The following is a 21,756-nucleotide window of genomic DNA, read 5'->3' as shown; positions in this document are numbered from 1 at the left end:
CCACTGAGATTTATTTTAAATTCATCTCGCGAAGTAGCATAGAGATTGTGAAATTAGTTTCGTAAACTATTTTTATTTAATATTTCTAATTAATAATCAAAGTTGTCTAAAATACCTTGAACACGCGATATTATGCGGCTGCCGCCATGCTCTCATTTCCTGGCCTGGTTTGCAGTTGCTTCGAATCCTATCGCAGCAGCAGAATGCATGCATGCTATATATCCATATGATCCGATCCGGGGCTCACGCAGTCACCCTAGTTCTGTATGGCCGTAGAATAGCGCGTGAGTTCCATATGGCCGTAGGATCACTACTGGAAACCTCGTTTTTGCTGTGTGCGCCATGGTTTGCCGAGTACAAATTCACGCGCACACGGCAAATATAAATTTTGCCGAGTGTGTTTAATAAAACACACGGAAAAATTAAAGCACACGATAAAGTCATACTTTGCCGTGTGCTTTTTTTAGCACACGGCAAATAATACTTTGCCGTGTGCTTTTTTTGACACACGGCAAAGCTAAATTTTGCCGTGTGTTTTATTTTGGAACACGGCAAAGTAATAAAAAAATTTTGTCTTCTCACCTCGAAACTTTTTCTACACTTCACATACAACATGTGGTACTCCATGTTAAAATTTGATATATTTTTGTATTTATTTGATATATTTAACTAATTAATTACATTTCAAGCAATTTTTTGAATCAAGTCAAATTTGAACAGTAAGTGATTCAAATAATAGAATAAAATAATTAAAAAATGATATTCATGTTATTTAACATAGTTTGAGGCCTTACCTATCAAATAAAAAGAAATTGCAAACATCTTGTCCAGAAAATACGATCACAAATTGTGCTTGAATGATTTCAAAATTCTAAAAAAATCAATTGAAGTCTGAAAATTATGAGATTTGTCAATATCTCATGATATCATATGTGGAGGTTGCGGTAAAAATTTGAGTGGGTTTCGCAATTTTGTCACGTATGATGCTTACAATTGGAAACATCTGCGAAGAAGAATCAGAGAGTTGAGAAGGAAGCAGTTAGGTTTGGAGTGGAAGTGACGATCAAATTTGGGTTTGACTTCAAAAATTTTTCTATAGCCACTAGACAATATATATTGTTTCGTGTAAAATTTTGGTAATTTTTTGGAACCACTTGATAATTTTAATGTATCAAGTGCAATTATAGAATTTATATAAATTGAATTTTGATCTATAACTGCATAAGATAATGCAATAATATGAGTAGAAGAATTGAATATATATAGTTGAGTGAATTTGATAAGTATATTCAAAGTGCATGGTAATCAATTTGGAATAATAAAAGAAGAAGGAAACAAAAATAGAAGGAAAAAAGTAAAAAAAAAGTTTGTCGTGTGCCTGATCAAGTCACACGGCAAAGCACTGTGCCCCAGATCTGGCACACGGCAAAGTGAAATTTAAATTTCGTAAATAATCTCGGATGAAGAAACTTCCAAAACGAAAGTTGTAGATCTCGAAAAGTTATGAAACTTTGTAGTTGACAACTTTTTAATTTGAATTCGTTTAGGGTCTCAAACAAGCAATTTAGACTCGGTTTAATATAGTATATGGGGAAAGAAAATAAAGTATAGACACAACTGAGTGTGTGGTGTAGTGGTAGAGAAGGTTAGATGTGAGGGGGAGGTCGCGGGTTCGAAACCCGTCGACCGCGTTGTGCATGAAAATTGGTTGCGAGTTGACTTTGGTGGAATGGGCTGTGGCTGACCGGTGGGGTCCTATTTGAATTAAAAATTTTCTATTTTTAGAATCAGTTTTCTTAAAGCATTTATGCCATGTGTTTTTTTTGACACTCGGCAAACTTTTTACCGTGTGCCCGATAAATGGCATACGGCAAAGGTCCTATTTGCCGTGTGTCTTTTGCCGTGTGCAACACACGGCAAAGGGTTTGCCGTGGGTATTTTAGACTTTACTGTGGCACACGGCAAAGGACCCGTTTCCCGTAGTGGATGTGGAAGGGAGGAAAAATGGGAGAAAGTTGCCCGGCCTCTACCTGCGAACTCTTCTTATGGCTATGATGACAAAGTTCTAAGTTTTCCATCTCTGCCATTGCATGTATGCCAATCTAACAGTGACCTCGCGTCATCGTTACTAACAAACACCGGCACATCTAGCATTGCAACTACTTGCTTTCGACCAACACGTACAATCCTCAATCATTAGCTAGCTACCTCCTCATCGCCGCTCGTACCAGGATGCAGATTTTGTTGAGTGGACCTAATGATCCAGTATCCAAAAATAAAAGCTTGGTATAATTACCCATTGGACCGGTACATAAAACTTTAGTGTCAATTAGTGCTAAGGAGGCTGGGTCAACCACTCAACCCAATCTCATCGCAGCCCTCGTCTCCCATCGCGGCGCCGCCCCTGCGCCGACCCCATCGCGACACCACCACGCCGCGCCCTCAGCCTCGATGCCGCGCCGCCCTCATCTCGACGCCGCGCCACCTCTCGACCCTCGACGCCGCGCCGGCCCCCGCGTGTCGACGTCGCCCCCCTCATCTCGATGCCACGCCTCGTCCCCGACGCCGCCCCTCCCGATGCAGAGGCGGATCCGGATGAGGCGGCCGGCCGCAGCGCTGCGGCCGTGAGCAGGCTGGAGGAACGGAGCACGGCGGCCGGGGACGCCAGGTTGGTGGCTGCGTAGAGGAAGAGCAGCATGTCGGCGATTAACTCCTTGCCGGCCATGTCGGACCCCCCCCCCCCCCCCCCCCCCCCCGCCCGCTCTCCATCCCAGACCGCGACTGCCGCGCCTACTCCTACGCTTGTGCCCTCGAGCTCGGCGGCGGCTGCGACAGTGGAGGACGGCGGCAACCACCTCCAACAACATCGTCCCTTGATCCAGCCTGCTGTCAGACCCGTACGTCGTCGTCGGCATCCGCAGCCACCTCCAACAAGATCATCACCTTCTGGCGGACCGCAGGTGATGGCAGCTTCCTTCTGTCTTCCACTCAATGCATTCTGACTATGCATTATGCCGTTGCCCAGAATTTCTCCAGGAGACAAGGGGACTAGAGTTTCCAAATCTGATTTGGCAAGAATTAACCGGGCCAAGCGAGCAAGGTAAATGAGAGAATTTTAGTTTGTGACATTAGCCTCACGTATCTTCAGTGACTAGAACATTGCGCGGCGTTGCCGCGCAGAAATATGCCCTCCAGTTCAGGTTTGTTTCAAGAAATTGAACTGCAAAAAGTCTGGGGGGATTTTCGTAAAATTGGTAGACTGCGGGGGTTATTTGATAAATTTAGCGTCGACGGAGTACCGGTCGATTACTGAAAAGTTTAAGGGGTTTTTCATAAAATTGATGGACTTCATAATTATTTTAACAAAGGCCAGGGTTTTTTTTACAAAATTCACGGAGTGCGGCACGATTACTAAAACTTCAGGTTTTTTTGTAAAGTAAGATTCCACAAAGTCCGAGGGGTTTTCCGTTAAATTGATTGACTCCGTGTTTATTTTAATAAAGCTTGAGGTTTTTTTTGCAAAATTTACGTTCCTATCTATCGCGATCCGACGGCCAATGTCTTCCGGCCTACGTGGCCTAGAACCGCGACGCGATTTCAGTATTAAAAGATGTCAAGCCGGACAGTGCAGAGTGTTTCTTCACTGATGTGGCCCACGCGGCACCTGGATTGGAGGCGAACATGGCGGCTGCGGCTGCTGCATACGACGGCGCCATCATCGCCACCGCCCGACTTTGTTACTGCCTGCCTGTGGCGTCCACCATTGGCGAGTCCTCGCCGTGCGACCTCGATCTGTTTCCGCAACCAGCGTCCGCGTCTTCAACAGGCCGGGCACAGAGCCGCGTCGCGCCCCTGGCCGCGCGCGCGGCCAGGACTCCGAGAGGGAGAGCCGCGACGGAGGCCAGCGATGGTCGATTGGTCGTCACTCGTCAAACGGCCGCCGACGCCGACGTCCCGGCAGAGCCCTGTCCGCGCCCGTGTCCTCCACATGACGTCCCGCCGCGCCCGGCCAGCATCCCCGTCGGTCCCCTTCGCCTCCATGCCTGGTCAGATGCAAGATGGAAAGGAAAGGCTCCCGAGTGGCAACGAGGAAGGGCCGAAGGGGGTGGAAGCTAGGGACAGCCTGAGTTCGGCCGGCGGCGCCCCGGCTCGCCGTGGGATGGCAAGATACCAAGCGCTGACGGTATTTGTCACTGTTTATTTCTTTACATGTAAACGCAAAAACACCGTAAAGGTATTATTTTGCAACGGAATTTTATTAATTTGAAGCACTAAATGAAGTTTATTTACAAAACTTTTTGCATGGATGGACTGTAAATCGCGAGACGAATCTAATGAGCCTACTTAATCCATGATTTGCAACAGTAATGCTACAGTAACCATCCGCTAATTATTGATTAAATATGGATTAATTAGCATCATTAGATTCGTCTCGCGATTTACAACCCATCTATGCAAAAAAATTGTAAATAAATTTCATTTATTACTTCAAATGACCAAGATTCCTTTATAAATTTTTTTTGCAAAATAAACTAAACAGACCCTTTGTCTATTTGAGATGCCGACGGGCGGACGGTGTTTCGAATACCGTCCACCCTGTTTACTAAACGCCGTCCGATTGGACATGTGCAGTCCAGATTGGCGGATTAGAGGACATCCCCATCACAAAAGCGTCTGCCCCGCAGGCGCGCGGCCCGGCAGCCGGTGCCCGCGGCGGTGGTCCGGTGGCTCGGCCGCTCGGGAGAAGCGGCAACTTGCTCGCTTCGATTCGCCGGCGACGGCGGCCAGTGGAGGCGCATCGCTGCAATGCAAGCAACGCCGCCAGCCATACCACGCAACTCTCATGTCCATGCAGCTGCAACTCTGGTCTCCCGCGCACCTGTGCCAGCGCCGTAGCTGCTCCCGCGGCACGCTGCGGCTCGCCGGAGAACCGTCGCGTTCCGGCGATCCACGTCTGCAGTTTCGCGAACTCTGCATCCCTCGCCTCGCCGCATGCGTTGGCCTGGTGAATTGGTTGGTTGGTTCTACCTCTGAATTTCGCTGGACAGGCCATCAGAGGCCAATCCAATCAACAATCCAGCGATCGCTTAACTGAACATAGCAAAGATCAGTGCTGCACTGAACTGGACCTGCCATATGGTTAGGAATTCTACTTTCCTGTTGACTAACAGACGGCATGAAAAATCAGTTCGGGTATTCATCAGAAAGAAAAATCAGTTCAGAATTCAGACCAATATAATCGTAGCAGGGATGACAGTAATCATGATCCCAGGAATGGTCTGATGCTAGCCTTGGCTTGCCATTGCACCTGCAAAATCAGCTGATTGATGTTCCCTCAAGTATGGACACTTGAAGAAGTCTCGACCGATATTTTGCACAATAAAGCATGAGAAATATAGACTGATGTATGTAACCACACAAGCATGGAGTCTGGAATCTGGATGGGGCGGCGTCCAGGGCACGGCGTGGGCGGCGTCGGTGCAGCCGCACCATGTCTCCAGTCTGCACAAGCGCGCGTCTCGGGTCGCGCCGCTCGCCGACGGCCATGGGACCCAGCCCGCGCATCCAACCCTCCTCTTCAGAGTTCTGAGACGGCAGCAGCCAGCCCACCACGCATGGCTTCCGGCGGCTGCTGATGCCAGCCCACCTAGCTGGCAAAGCAAGCAAGTCTTCAGCCGGCGCCCAGCAGAGCACCACGGCCTTGGGTCGGTGAGCCAGACGAGGCCACGAGGAAGGGAGACTCCTTCCGTACGCCGATCTGGGTCGCACAATATCGATCCGGCGGACGGTAGATGCCCAAGGGTGGACGGTATTTCAAATACCGTCCACCCTTGGGGTCCAACGAAACGCCCGCGCGCCTCGACGCCGCGGCTCGCCGGAGCGGCGCAGCACTCTGCAGGTCTCCTTAGCTTCTATCCCTAATCCCCTCCGGTTCCGACTTCCGACACCTCGGAGTCATGGCGTCTTCGCATCTAGCCAATGACATGCTAAGGGATCGACGGGGTGGGGGTGCTGGACGGACGCATCTAGCCAGCGGACGCATGGCGCTCGGACCAAGCTCCGGCGACTCGCCGGCGGTCGCCTCCTCCACGTTGCCGCGCCCCGCCGGAGAGAGTCACAGCCGTCTGAACATCTGGGCTGAGCTGGCCGCCGACGCCGGCGTCTCGGCAGAGCATTGCCGGCGCCCGTCCAGGCGGTCAGCATCCCCGTCGGCCCCCTCGCCTCCATGGCTGGTCAGATGCAAGATGGAAAGCCTCCCAGGTGCCTACGAGGTAGGGGGTGGAGGCTACGGACAGCCTGAGTTCGGCGGCGCCACGGCTCACCGTGGGACGGTAGGACCCCAAGCGCGGACGGTATTTAAGATGCCGATCGGGTGGACGGTATTTGAAATACCGTCGACCCCTGGGTGCTTAAAAGCCGTCCGATGGGACATGTGCGGTCTGGATCTGCGGATTAGGGGCCATCTCAAGAGCGTCTTCCCCGCAGGCGCGCGCGGCCCGGCAGCCGGTGCCCGCGGCGGTGGTCCGGTGGCTCAGCCGCTCGGGAGAAGCGGAAACTTGCTCACTTCGCCGGCGACGACGGCGTCCAGCGGTGGCGCCATCGCGATCATACGGGTCCGTGATTCCGGGGGCATGCTGCACCAGCTCGGGGTTCCGGCGAGGCTCGCTCGTCCCGGTGCCGCGCGCACTGGACGAGCGGATGCCGGGACTGGAGGAGACCGGCAGCTGCGCGCGCTGGAACTGGCGCGCCAACAGCGAAGAACACGTCCAGAACGCGTCCCGGCGGCGGTGCTCCTGCGACTGCGAGGCAGGACGTTGTCGCGGAGGAGACGAATGCGGGCGTCGTCTGGTTGTCTGTTCTTGTCAGGTTCTTGGAAGCCAGCAGCAGCCTCTTGCTGGTTAGTGTGTACAAATTTCATAACGCTAGTGATTTGTTGTAACACTGAATCTAACAATCATGCTGTAGCAGATGAAAATGTTACAGATTCGTTGCTAATAAAGAAAAAGAATCTGAGAAAAAAAATTAATCTAGGTTGCACTGAAGACACAAACGAGTCATTATTCCATTATTCTGAAGTGGATGTGATCAATATTGAGAGGACCTTTGAACAGCTAGTTCCTCCACACAACCAGGAAGGATTAAATATTCTTGGATTCTTTGGTTCGATGTATCCTGCCTGGCTTGGTGCTACTACTTGTTTGTATGTATTCGGTGAAATACTTGAACCTCATAAATTGCAAAATCATGTGTGCATTACCTGGGCTACTTGAATCCGTCATATTTGTGATGAGGTTTATTTCAGGCTGCTTGCCGTGCTCCTAGTTTATGAAGAATTGGTTAGTAGTATGAAGAACTGCGTGCAGCAGCTGTTTCCTGATCTGCACCGTAAGACATTTTTCGTTACAGTAAGACATTTTTCGTTACAGTAAGACATTTTTCTGTACAAAACTAGATAAACACCGTCTTCTCATTGTGGGAGATGTACTCTGTTGTGCCACATGTTCAGTGAGTTTGATGTGAGGCTTCTTGTGTCATCTCCGGCATATCTTCATTTCTTGCTGCAACGCAATGACCTGCATGCAGCAACTGATGATCGGCAGGCACACGCGTGCCAATTGCCATCCTCTGCTCGGAAACAGATGGAACAGAGGAATCAACTGTGGCTGGCTCCTCGTCTTCCTCTGCTCTGGCTCTTCGTCTTCCTCTACTCGTAATGCTTCAGTGAGCTGATTTTGCAGTAGGAACGACATCCTTGTTCGTTAGCTGCGACTGCAACAGTCCTTCCCGATGAGCACACACGAGGCCACGACGAGAGGGTCCTCGAAGATCATCGACTATGAGTAACGGCATCGGCATCGAAGCAGTCACCGCGTACTCACCTCCGACGAGACCGCCCTGTGCGCTCACGCCGCCGGCGTCATGGACAGCCCGACCACCTGCTGGACTACGGCGCCGGCCGTCAGGCCTAAGATGCGCGCTTGGTGGAGCCGCAGGCGGCGTGCCGGAATACGGAGGAGCGGCTAGAATGCCGGCGCCGGGAATCAAGGGACGGCCTGGGTGCTCTGCCGCGCGCTCCGGCGAGCCGCGGCGTTGAAGCGAGCAGCGCCAGCGCGGAATTGGACCCCAAGGGTGGACGGTGTTTCAAATACCGTCCACCCCTTGGGTGGTTGCAAGCCGTGCGATCGGGATTCGGCGGCCCAGATTAGGCCGACCGCGGAGAGCGTCTTCCTCGTCAGGCGCGAGCACGACTTGCGGACAACGGAAGCGCTTCGCCCAATTCGCCATCCCGGGGCTCCGGCGAGGCTTGTCCCTGCCCCCGCTGCGGCTGCAACGGTGCCGGCCAACGTCCCGAGCGGTGCTCATGGCGGGTGTTCGGATCATAGTAACAGAATTCGGAGCCGATGCCTCGTCCCACGATCCGGGAACGCCGTTTCGATTCGAGGGTCGGGGTCAAAAAAGGTCAGTGTCTCATTAAAAGTTGGATCGCATCCCGGTTTGAGAGGGGTCGTAGCCCCATTGCTAGCAGATTTAATTGGGATAAGAAGATTATTGATAGCGGATTGATGTGGTTTTTGTTAGATAATAAGCTGAGTACGTGCAGTATGATCTAGATATACTATTTTGTATGTTTCTTATATGCTTGTGCAGATTAGTTTCTTCATTAATAGCGCGCGCATATATATATAGTTTTTGTCTTTTTAAAGACGCATCGACCCGAAGATATCGACTCGGATGAATTAGAGTTGCGTTCCACATAATAATTTATCGTTCCATAGAGGTATACCCTCTTCGTACCACAATTTTATAAAGTGACAACTCTCGACCCCGTTCCTTGACCCGGTCGACCCAGAAACTTAAAAGCTGCCAGCAATGAGCTCCGGAATTATTCGGATGGCCAACTCCGGCCATGTCAACTCCTGCCTCAAATGCGATTTACCCGGTTGTCGTACATCATCTGTCAGACTAGTTCAGCATGCAAACTCGGCATGCAGGTTATGAAAAATCTTCTCCATACTAACGACGGCGCCATCGGCCATCCTCGCCGCCTACCAAAATGGCGGAGACCTCGCGTGCACCATCGTTCTCGCCATGCTCACACGAGCTCTGCTGCAACTTGCTTCTGCGTCTTCAGCAAGGCCGCGTCAGAGCCGCGTGTCGCGTCACGCGCGCGGCGGGGACTCCGAGATGAAGAGCAGGGGGCGCAGTAAGGCCAGCGACAGTGAGGCGGACCGCGGAAGTGACTCTCTCCGGCGTGGCATAGGATCGACGGAAGCCGAGCAGCCGGCCGCCGCCGTCCAAGCGGAGCTTTGTGTGCGCACCGTGCCACACGTCACGCCCAGCGCAGCCCGTCGGTCCGAGTTCGGCGCCGTGGTGGCTGGGCATGCCGCAGGCTTCCAACGCTGGACGCTGGACAGTATGTCAGATAACGACGGGGTGGACGGTATTTGAAATACCGTCCACCCCAAGGTGCCTATTGGCCGTCCGGTCCAGAATGGGGGCATCTCATGAGCGTCTTCTTCGCCCGGCACGCGCGGCGCGGCAGTCAGTGGCCGCGGTGGCTGAGGAGAAGCGGCGAGCCGGCCACTTGCTCACTTGGCCGGCGACGGTGGCCAGCTGTGGCGACTGGCGAGATCACGGATGGATGTGCTCGTCGAGGTGCTGCGTCCGTTTCGGCTTCCGGCGAGGCGGCTCTACTCCCGGCGCAACGCACTGGACGCGCCGCCAGGACCGACCATGGTGATTAGAAGCTGCTCGCGCTTGTTGGAGGGAACACTCGCGGCCTGCCGGAATACGACAGTGAATCAAGCGTAGATATCGCCGGCATCGGAAGCTATGTACGGCCTGGGTGCTCTTCCGCTCCGGCAAGCCGCGGCGTGAAGCCGCGCGGGCGCGGAGTTGGACCCCAGGGCTGGACGGTATTTGAAATACCGTCCACCCGTGTGTGGCTATAGGCTGTGCGATCGAGATTCGGCGGTCCAGATTAGGCGCACCATAGAGCACGTCTTCCTCGTCAGGCGCAAAGATGGTGACCAGCCGTGGCGCCGCCGCGCCGACATGACCAGACGACGTGGTTGCGGAAGCGCCTCGCCCGCTTAGGCATCTGGGGCTCTGGAGAGGCTTGTCCCGGCGCCGATTGGAGACCTTCTTGCGCTTGAATTCGGTGCGGCAGGCACCAGCCATGACGGTGTCCGGAACGCGCGGTCGGGGCGGGGATCCTGTGAGCCAGCGCCGGCAACCAACCTCCGCGCCACACTGCGGCATCAGCAGCCAGAGCCCTGAGGCCATGGTGGGCTGCCGCACGGCTTGGAAGACGATGAGGATTGGATGGTCTTGGTCATCGCTTCGCTCCCTGTCGCGGCGCGCGGCGAGGACTCCGGGAGGAAGAGCAGGCAAGGCGACAAAGTAAAGCTAGCGGCGGTGAGGCGGATGCGACTCTCTCCGGCATGGCCGCCGTCTCGGCAGAGCTCTGTGTGTGTGCTCGCCGTGTCCGCCGCCCGCCGCGCCCAGCACAGCCCGAGTTCGGCGTCGAGACCAGCGCGCAGTGGCCGGCGGCGACCCAAGGGTGGACCCTGGACGGATACCGACCTAGTTGGACGGTATTTCAAATACCGTCCACCCCTGGGGTGCCTACAGGCCGTCCGATCCGACCTTTGCGGTCCAGATTGGGGCAGCTGGAGTGCGTCTTCCTCGCCAGGCCCGCGCGGCGCGGCAGGCCGGCAAAGCCGGTGACCGAGGTGGCTCTGGAGACTTCGCCGGTGACTGTGTGCGGCGGTGGCGTGATCGTGATCGGACGTGTTCGTCGAGGTGCTGCGTCCGCTCCGGCTTCCGGCGAGGCTACTTCGAGCGCGCACTGGACGCGCGGCCACGACCGGCCATGGCGATTACATGGCAGAAGCTGCTCGCGCTGGAATTGGCAGTCACCGACCTTGGCGCCGCACCTGCAAAGAGCGCGTCGCGGACGAGACGAGCGCGAGCGTCTGGTCGTCGGTTCTTTTCAGGGCCGGCGCTCCGAAGACGGAGGAGGGGTGGTGACCGCGTTGGGTGTCCGTGGCACACTGCTGCAGCAAGCCAGTAGCAGGCTGATGCCATGGTAGTCCGCCGGTTACGAAGTGGGTTTGGAATTGAATGACCGATTGGTCTCGCTCACTTCCCGTCGGCCATCGAAGAGCATGCGAGCTCGGCATCTTATCAGAAACCTGCAGTTGAAAAGTATCCTGCCTGGCTTGGTGGCTGGGACGCTTGGTGCTACTACCTACCTGCCTGCCTTGAGTGAAATTCCTGAACCTCAATAGCTCATGAATTGCAAATCACCTCCAAACGTGCAGTTCTCCAACCCGAAATACCTGCAAATCAATTTGAAGTGTGAAGAACTGCATGCTGATGCTGTTGGCTCCTGATCTGCACGCATGTAACAGCAGCAAGGTACATTTGTCCATGTGTTTGTTACAGTAAAACTATATGTCTTTTTCTTCTGCACAGCAGCAGATAGCCACGCATGTAACAATTGGAGTACTCTGTTGTGCCGTTGGTGTTTGTCGATTTCATGTATTCAGTGAGTTGTGATGTGAGGCTACTTGTCGAGAACCTCCTGCACTGACTTGTCCTCCTGCAATGCAAAGCCCTGCTTTGCAGCAACTGATGACCAGCATGCCATCCTCTGCTCGTTATGGCGGTCTGTTGTTTTTAGTGTGCCCGCCCCCTGTGAGTGATGATGGAGCAGAGGAATCAACTCAGGCTGGCCTGGCTCCTCGTCTTCCTCTGAACACTCGCTCGTTGATCAACGCCTGCCTTTCGTGTGAGGAGGCCGAATTAGTTCTACTTCCTAGAGTTAATCCGACTCGTCCCACGACTCGGACTCGTGCCACGCTCGGATCCGCCGCCGCCGCCGTCTATATGAGCTCCCTTACCAGAATGGGGTTTTATTTACCGGTCACGTGGAGAGATGGAGGCCTCGACACCGACACCGGCGGCGCACGGGGACCCTAGCAGGAAGAAGAGAGCGCTGGAGCTGGGCCGGCCGGCGTTCCTTGCGAGGGAGGACGGCGCCTACCACGACGTGGAGATGCCTAAGAAGCACAGGTGCGGCTACAACGGCGTGGCAGCAAACCCGCGCTACCGTGCCCGCTTGCACCTCTTGACTGATGACGGCGGCGGCACGGCGGGGAATAAGAGGGGCTGGGGCCCGACAAGCCCGAGTTCTTCGCGGCGGAGGAGGAGAGTGGCGGCGCCTACCAACATGCCCAAGAAGTACAAGTGCGAGTACATGGCGGACCAGAGCGCTCGGTCTTGCCCCGCACGAACGCTCTCGACGCTGACCAGTGGCGGAGGCAGGGGGGCCAGCAGGGGCCATGGCCCCCCCAACAAAGTTGCAAAAAAAAATTCAGTACTCTTAATTCTATTCAATCCACTAATCTAATGTTATGGGCCAAAGAAAAACTCACTTGGGCCTTGGCCTTTTAACAATCTAATCACCCTTCCTCTCCCAATTCTCCATCGACAAGCACCAGGGCCCAGCGACGTCTCGCCTCCCCTTCACGTTCCCGATCCCTGCCGCATCTCGTGACTCGCGACGCCTCCCCTTCCCAGCGATCTCTGCTGCATCTCGCGATCGCTCTCGCGTCCGGCCTGGCGGCCTCCCCAATTCCCCAATGTCCGCCTACGGCCTGCATACCTGAGTGTGAAGCGGAGTGCTCGCGATTGTCGTTGCCGCCGGCCGGCGGTCGTCGCCTGTTGGCCAGGGCGCCAATTTGCCGCGCCAGGCAATCGGTCTCACTATAAACCATGTCGTCTATTTTCCTAGGTGAGAAATCATTTCGTATTTTTTTATCTTATTTAACTTCTATTTTCCTACTAAAGTAGTATGATACTATGATCCTATAAATCCTAATATCTTGAATCTGATTGAGCTATTGATTTGTAAAGGGCATTAGGGCAATCATGAATAAACGTAAACTAAAGACAATTGAATCTTTTTTCAAGAAGAAAGACAAGGTGAATGAGGTAGTACAAGGACAAGATGTTCATGTTGCTGATCTTTGCCGTCGGCTAAAAGAAACAGGAAAATCAGATGATTATTATTTGATTGACAGGTTATATAACACCTATTATTCTCATTTTTAGTTGCTTACTATTTTGTCACTATATTTCAGTTTGTAGATATTAATTATTTTTTGTTGTCACTTGACAGATTGATTCGGCTTGTTCTAACCCAACCGGTTACAACTGCAACGACAGAGCGTGCATTCTCCGCAATGAAACTGATTAAGACAAGACTTCGGAGTAAAATGGGAGATGGCCTTCTAAGAGATTGTTTGATACTCTACATTGAGAAAGAGATTGCAATAAAGTTCACTACCGAATCACTTATTGACGGCTTCTGGGACATGAAGTCACGCAGAGTTCGACTCAAATGAAAAATGTTAGTGTCGCTAAACCTTTTTTTCATGTATTGTTTTTATGAATCGTATTATGCATTTGTGTACTTAAATGTGCTTTGGGTCTACATACATAGCGAATATTTGATGAAATATACTCATTGTATTCGTATATACAATATACTATGGTGATCGGGTTTAGTCGCCCCCCCCCCCTATTCAGAATTCCTGGCTCCGCCCCTGACGCTGACGAGGCAGGCTGGCTCGCCATGCTATTCCGCATATTGAGGCCTTGAGGGTCTCCGGCAAATCATGGCCGCTGCCCGTCGCAACTGATCATATTCAGATCATGCATGGATCAACTGTCGATTTCATCTGATCTTGTACTGTGAATATTTTTTATTGTTTATTGATACAATTATGTTTTCTCTCTGCATTCTCATCAACTATTTTCTTTATTAATTGTAGATAAAAATGTGGTCAATTAATATATTTGTGAAACCTTAAAGGTGACTGTGGTAAGATTTTTGCTGAAAATAATAGTGCATACTTGAAAAGATTCTAGAAGAATTTGGAAATCATAGGAGTGAGAAGTTGTCATGCTTTATGGAAAGGTAGGAATTTTCTTGAATGAGATATTTGGCATGGACGCATGGTTGGATAAGGATGAGTGAAAATTCTAGAGTTAGATATTTTGTAAAGAAGAGTGTGGAAGTTGCCACATGGTAACACCACAATAAACATGAGCACCTATATAGAGATGATCTCCTCCCCTCTTGTCCAGATGCGAGTGTCTATCCCTCACGCGAGTGAAATAACACCTCTTCTCACTCGATTTTTTGGACCCTTGGATTAAAATCCAACAACTCTCCTTCATCTTCTACCTCCCGCCACCACCCCTCCCCACCTTCTTCTTCCTTGCGCCGGCCACCGCCGCCTCCCTAGCCCGCCCGCGTCGACCACTACACCAGCCTCTCCCGCCGCCTCTTCCCGCCACCACCACCCCCGCCGCCGGCCCTCCTTCTAAGGCTGGCGGTGAGCCGCGGCTCCCCAGCAACCCAGAACCCGAACCCTAACCTCGGCGGCGATGCTCGCCGGAGTTGGAGAAGGAGGTATAGATGGTAAAGAAGAAAATTCGAGTGAGGAGAGCCTCCAAATCACTCGGGTGAGGTTTAGCTTTCCCCCAATGGGGAATATGCTAAGTACAATGATGGATATTTTGATTGGTGAAAGAGAAATGAAAAGAAGGATTAGTATCTTTAGAGAGATGATATGATTGTGTAAAGAGTAAAGTCTATTTTTGACCATTCAACTATCGACTGCGTCCGGATTTGGCAATACAACTCTAAAACCGGACATCCGCAGCCATCCAACTCTCAAAACCGTTCATGTTTGGCCATCGAGCTGTTTTGCTGGGTAGTTTTGCTGAGTTGGACGCCACGTGGCGGTGGGACCCACCTGTCAGCTCTCCTCTCCCTCCTCTCTCCTCTTTCTCTCTCCCTCTACCTCTCCTCTCTCCTGTCCAACACCGCTGAGCTACGGCGGCCTCCCCTTCCCCTGCTCCCCTCCACGGCGGGAGCTCCTGCGGCGGTGTAGGGCGGAGCGGTGGCCGCCGGCCTCCCCTGCTCCCTCCGCGCCGGGCCGGCGGGCGAGGAGCTGCGGCGGCCTCCCCTGCACCAGGCCGAGGAGCTACGGCGGCTGGCGCGGCGAGGCTCCCTGGGGCCCTCCCCTCCCGCACCCCTCCGCCACAAGCTCCGGTGGCCTGCACGAGGCGGAGCCGGCGCGCGGCGGGATCGGCCAGGCATCCCGCGCGCGGGCGGACGGCTCGGCGACCCCTGCTCCCCATCCTCCTCTGGCGCCGGGCACCGCGGAGGCCAGCCCACGAAGGCGAGCAGGGCGGTGGCCCTCAAGCTCCGGAGCCGGCCGGATCCGGGAGCACCTCCTCCTCCTCCCTCCCATGGCGGATCGGGGCCGGACGGCGGCAAACGGGCCAGGGCACGCGCGGGCCTCCGGCGACGGCGGTGGCCCTGGCCGGCTCCCTCGACACGGTGGCGTCGGTCGGCGAGGCGAGCAGGGGCCGCCGGCGGCCGCGCCGTCCCCCGCCCTTGCTCCCTCCTCCTTCCTCTCCCTCTCTCCGGCTCCTCCTCCGCCGCCGCCTCAGGTCCTCCGCTTGTCTCGGCTCCGGTGTGCCCCGCCCCTCTCGCGCACTCGCCGGCCTGGGCGGCGGAGCTCGAGCTCATGCGCGCATGCCGACGGGGATGGCGGAGCTCCGGCCGCCTACCTGGCCGACGGGGATGGCGGAGCTCAGGCGCGCGTGCCGACGGGGACAGGAGAGAGGAGAGGTAGAGGGAGAGAGAAAGAGGAGAGAGGAGGGAGAGGAGGCCTGACAGGTGGGTCCCACCGCCACGTGGCGTCCAACTCAGCAAAACTACCCAGCAAAACAGCTCGATGGCCAAACATGAACGGTTTTAAGAGTTGGATGGCTGCGGATGTCCGGTTTTAGAGTTGCATTGCCAAATCCGGACGCAGTCGATAGTTGGATGGTCAAAAATAGACTTTACTCTTGTGTAAATATCAGTGTCCTAAAGGCTCCTTTGGAGATCATAACTTCATGAAGAAGATCAAGATGGAGAACGCTGAGCAGTATGATGTTGAAACGATAACTTAGTTGGATGGGAATCCTAGAATTTCATAGTTATTTTCAAAAACAAAACGATGACGATGGCACGGCGGGTAATAAGAGGGATCTGGAGCTCGACATGCCGGAGTTCTTCCTGGCGGAGGAGAGCGGCGGTGCCTACCACGTCATGGACATGCCCAAGAAGTACAAGTGCGAGTAAATGGCGGACCCGGAGCGCTCCAGCTCACCCTTCATCAACGTTCTCGACGCTGATGATGCGCGCTCGTTCGCCATGATGTTCCGCATGTTGAGCGTGTCCGGCAAGTATCTGCGGACAATCAAAGCCAAGACTGTCACCACACGTTGCAACTGATCAGATTCAGATCATGCATGGGTCAACAGTTAATCCATCTGATCTTGTAGCGAGATGTTTTTATTGTCCTCGGGCACTTCAGCACCCTGCAGGACCTCGCGCCGGCACCCACGACGGTGCCGGCGAGATCGTCCTCGAGCACTTCATCGCCCTAGTTTGTATCGGCATTGGCGACCTCCTTGGCCTCGGCGTCGGCGCCGTCACCACCCTAGTCCGGGTTGGGCTCGTCCTCGTCGGCGATGTCACTGCCCTGGTCTGCATCAGCGCCCGTGGCCATGTCGTCCACACCAGCTGTGTTGCCATCGCTGTCGTTACCGTGGGCTTCGTTCACAATGACGAGCAAGGGCAACATCTTCACACCGCCACCCCTCCCGACAAGCAAGGCGAGCGCAATCAGCTCATGTGGGAGCAGACCTCCTCCGAGCGCATCCTTGAGCGCGCGCTCATCACCCGCAGAAGCTGTCCGCTTCCGTCCAGCACCTCGACCAGGCCGAGGACGGAGCCAACGTCGATGTAGCCGATGAATCTGTTTCGCTTGCCGAGCACCGATAGCATGGCGGCGCTAACACTCTCCGTTGCCAATCTTGGGACCCGGATGGGGACAATCTCCGTTGGCAGAAGCTTGCGCCGAGGAAAACCCAGAGTAACATCATGCCCAGGGGAAAGATTGAATCGCTGGCTGCAAGAAACCCAGCCCTGACCAAGGTAGCGTGAGGGAGGTAGGAAAGGATGCAGAACTCACCTGAGTCAGGTGTACATGCGGCGCCGGGTTGAGGGGAAGAGCTGCCTCAATGAACCAGTGCGCCGTCGGGCCCTTCTTGCAGTCAGCGGTGACGTAATTGTGTCCCGAGCGGTGCCAGCCCGCGGGCCGGAGGTTTTGGTTGAAGTGCATGTTCCGCAGGAAGACGAGACCGCCGCCACAACCCACGCTGAACGCTTTCGCGCAAGGTAGCGTCCGGAGGTGGCGCTGTGGAGAAGGACGTTGTCGGCTCTGTCGTGCTAGACCTGCTGCACCTCCCACTCCGCGTTCGCGGATGCGCAGTGAGGCCGAAGGAAGATGCCGATGCCATCCTCATCGGCGTGGAGATACGACGTCTCCCGCGCGCGGCTCTGGAGCCGCACGAGCAGGCTGTCCGGGAGGAACTCCATTCTAGACGCCGGCCCGTGTGGTTCCTTGCAGCGACGGAGCAGGATTGCCACCGCTACATTCGCCGGGGACTCGAGGAGGGGAAGGAAGGGGAGGAAGGAGACGGAGAAGTTGGTGTTCGTTAGCGAGACGATTACCAGACACAGGCGGCGCGGCATGGCTGTTCAAGTCGGGGGACAGTAGGGCCAAATGAATCGGTGGATGTGCGAACTCCTAATGGGGGTGGTGTGGGTCGGCCCGTCGGTTCAACGAACCAGCCCACGAAATTGACCTTAATGGGCCCCTTTTGGAGACCGTTCATCTCTAAAACAATCATGTTCCGAATGCAAGTTTATACATGGAGTAAAATTTCTGATTATTAGACGAATCACTCAATGTCTGATCTTTTCTAAATATTAGTTATTCTCGAATAGCATTGTTGTTATTTTTTTTGAAAAAAAATGAATTAGTGTTGTTGCATTATTTCTTTTGTTCTGTATTGCTTTATCAATACATGTTCTTCAAGAATGATTTAAACTTGACTATGTTTGCATAAATTTTTTTGAATAAGATAAGTGGTCTTACTTGATGTAAAAAAAATCAAACAATCTATAATTTGAAACAGAGGGAGTAACTTTTAGTATCTCCCTATCATAAGATTTATAGCAACAAAAAAGCTAGCCATATGAAAGTTGTAGATTTAAACATAAGATCAAATGATAGTATTTTTCACTACAAAGTTTAAAAAAAATGTACATAATTGATTACAGGTTACGATTTTTAAAGCTTGAACCTCAAAGTACGTGTGTGTTTTGTATTATGGATGGAGTATGATGCAGTGCCGTCATTACCGTAGTGACGAGCGTTTTGCATTATGTGTTTTGGACAGTACTTGCACAAATTTGCATCATGCCGGTTTGGCTCCGGATTAGGTAACCGTGATCGTGAGACTGACGTGGTGGGCCCGATCTAGCAGGCCCCCGCTCAGGACAACTGCACAAGGAGAACCCACGTGCAGTGCATGGAGACGATGGCGTCAGCACAACTGCACAAGGCAAAAAAAAAAGGCGGCCGTGTCGTCCTCCGTAGTCCGTACTGGTACGGTGGAGCTGACGTGAGCCTCGATCTAGTAGTCTGACTCATGAGGACCCACCGGGAGACGAGCTGGCACATGAGTCAACACCAGCTGCCTTTGCATGAGGAGGCCGGCTGGCGAGGGAGGACGGCGCCTGCCACGTCCCCATCTGGAGATGCCCAAGAAGCACACAGGTGCGGCTGCCTACGACGTGCCAACGACCCGCGCCGCCGCGCCCGCGCGCAACTCTTGATTGACGGCGGCGGCGGCAGGGCGGGTGGAGAGAAGAACTAGTGAAGACTAGCGAAGAGCCTTCATGCATCTGCATAGCAGGTCTTGGACAACAAAGAGCTAATTTTATCAAATGCTATACTACCTTGTTCATCGAACGCAAGTAAGATGTGGCCACTGGCCAAGGACCTTATTGCCACCTTGTTCCTAGGTAGAAGACGTCTGGTTCCAACGTTGGTTCAGTGAGTAGCTTGCCTTGGAGACATTTCGTCGAGCAGCTATCGGGCATCTTCCAATGAGCACTCCACCTGCAAGTGCGCTGGATGGCGTGCTCGGTGAAGCTCCAAGGGCAGGGAAGGGAGGCGCCAGGCAGGCGACGACGAGGGTAAGCGCCCTTCCTTTGGCTACGTCCGCGCGCGCTCTCTCAGGTCTCCGAGCCTGAGCGGGCGCCAGGTGCCTTGTGCTGTGGTCGCGTCTCTCCGGCTTCGCTGCGGGTCGAGCGTCGGTTGGGGTGGTGCCGCCGCTGTCGGTTGGGGTTCACGGCCGTGGCTCGCGGAGGCGCGGGTGAGGCGGTGCAAGGCCGCGCGCAGCTCGTGGCGAGCGCGTGTGTGCTGATGGCACGGCCGCTATGGTTGTTCGCCGGCAGTGAGCGTCGGGTGGGGTGGCGGCGTGGCGCTGATTCGGGGTGTCGCCGTCGGTGGCGCATCTCGCTAGCACAGCATCGAAACAAACAAGGACGGCTTGAAATCGAAAGGAGAACTCGAGTTTACCTGTCTTCTTGAGATTGGATGAGTGGTAGTGTGCTACGAGGAGTTGGGATGCAGAGTTTTGACGATTGGGACGGAGAAGAGGAAGAGTTTTTTTTAATGATTTTTTTGATAAAAGATACCTGTATTATACCAAGCAGCATATGTGTACAAGACCCAGACGATACAGGCACCTACTAGAAACATACAGAGGGAACAGCTGTCCACGCACATTTGCACAAAAAACCCTAAAGAAAAAGAATAATACAACAAAATCCTGTAGATCTTTTGCACTTGCAGTGGCCACCGGTCGTCGCCGACGCCGTCGCCTTCCTCCGTCGTGACCATGGCCAGCACCAGAGCAAGATGACATGGACACCAAGACCAGAAGGAACCCCATCGCTGCAAAGCTTTGACACGAGCCGCAGTAGAGAAGAACGAAGAAAGCGCATCGGCCGGGGACACACCCCGAGCTCCTTTGGCCATGGATCCGCCCTCCCCGCCGGCGAACGGCAAGAAAAGAGAAGCGGTCCACCCACCCTGCAAACCTCAATCCCACAGCCAACCCTCTGCATCCTGCCGGCGACCTCCAAGCCATACCTGGATGAAGAGTCGCGGCCATGTCTCCTACCTCGGAATCTCCGAGAACCGGAAGCAACCTCGCGGCAGCAAGGCACCCAGCTCCGTCAGACCCCGCCCTCACCAGCCCCTCGCCGACGCCAGAGAAAGCGCCATCGAGACGATGAAGGAGTTGGATGGACTTATTCCGCCGCGACGCCGCCGACGGCGCCCAGAAACCTAAACCTAGATGACCTAGGACCTACTCTACACCGCCGGACAAGGAGACGCGGATCCCCCACACATCCGAGGCTCGAAAAGCCGCCGGAGATGGAGGGGATCGGCGTTCCCGCCGGCGGGAGCACGAGTCGCCGCCCTCTCGCCTCTCTCAACTGTAGCGCTCGGGAGAGTTAGAGCCTCTCTTGTTGCTCGAGTACAAGGTTTTGGGTACCCTACAAGGTTTTTTTTATGATTGGGATGGAGAAGACGAAGAGTCTTGCTTGGAGTTTAATTCACCGTAGTTGCTTTCCAGAATAGTCTAGGCGGTGGCGCCGGATGCGAGGCGACGGGTGAGTTGCGACGTTGATCTGGATCGTTCAAAATGAAACCGACAGCTCTCGATAAAGAGTAGACGTGGCCCAATGAGGGTTGAGAGCTTGGCTGAGATTTCGTTATTTAGAGATTTAGAGATGGCATCTAGCTGTAGTCTGATCGGCTGTTTAGTTTGTGCAGTCCTTTTCACCCCTTGTGCCCTTCTGTTGTAATCTGGAGCTACTCAGGAGGAGGCTCAGGAGGCTTCTAACTGAGTTTGTGTGCTCTTAAATTTGCTGTCATGGATCGTGCTTCTATTTTAATCTGGAGCTATTTGGTATGCTTTTGTGGTAGTCGGGACTCAGCAGGCTTCTCACTGAATTTGTGTGGTTGTCGTTGGCATCCAGCCGACCAACAATGGTGTTTCTGAGCGTGAAAGCTCCAGGCGGGTGTAACTATTTTGGGTTAACCCATTGGATCACTAGTGTAAATGTTGTAATGGGTCAGACTAACCCTAAACCCAAAATATTTACATATGGGTAGGCTGGGTCGGTCACCGGTTGACCCAAACGCGACTCACTTGCATCCTGACGCTCGTACATTGTGGCATCCCTAGCATCTCCTGATTTTATCATAATCAGGAGGGAGAAGAAGGAAAAAGAAAGGAGAGAGGAAGAAGAAAGGGGTCTGGAGGAAGAAGAAGGGAGATGAGCCCCTCATTGGGTAAATCCTGGATCCGCCACTGTATATTAGCTATTCTATCTGTCGATGTCGCTGTGTTCGCTTGGCTGTAGCTGATGGCTGGTGTTGATTTGTTGTGAGAACAATACTGTTAACTGGCTAGTGACTGGTGCTGATTTAGTATGAAAGAACAATACTGCTGCCTGGTTGGTTGACAAGTCAAGCGAACACAGCGACAATTGACACACCGGATCGTGATCCTAGCTTTAACTTGCTTTCAACCGCCATGAGTACACAAATTCAAGCTATATTAGTGCATCTTTTTTTCCAACTCACCGTGGCCTTGTTTGCTTTCCTAGCATTCAGGAACAGTACATCTTCTGGACTCCGCATGAAGACTTAAATGACGTCTATTGCAAAATCTTTTCAGGGATGAGTG

At 53.6% G+C, this 21,756-nt stretch overlaps 1 long non-coding RNA gene across 2 annotated transcripts; it reads left to right on the top strand.

Annotated features, from left to right (window-relative positions):
• The first annotated feature begins 2,349 nt into the window (after positions 1-2,349).
• On the top strand, positions 2,350-21,211 carry LOC120664183. 2 transcript variants are annotated; one of them, XR_005670795.1, is made up of 2 exons: positions 2,350-3,100; positions 20,838-21,211. It is a non-coding gene; the product is annotated as an uncharacterized LOC120664183 (long non-coding RNA). The 2 variants fall into 2 exon arrangements; XR_005670794.1 differs by having other exon boundaries at positions 20,829-21,211.
• Positions 21,212-21,756: the final 545 nt, after the last annotated feature.

The sequence above is a fragment of the Panicum virgatum genome, chromosome 3N, assembly GCF_016808335.1.
Source record: "Panicum virgatum strain AP13 chromosome 3N, P.virgatum_v5, whole genome shotgun sequence".
NCBI lineage: Eukaryota > Viridiplantae > Streptophyta > Magnoliopsida > Poales > Poaceae > Panicum > Panicum virgatum.
The sequence above is the reverse complement of the archived record's forward strand: the minus strand, read 5'-3'. Positions and strand labels throughout refer to the sequence as shown.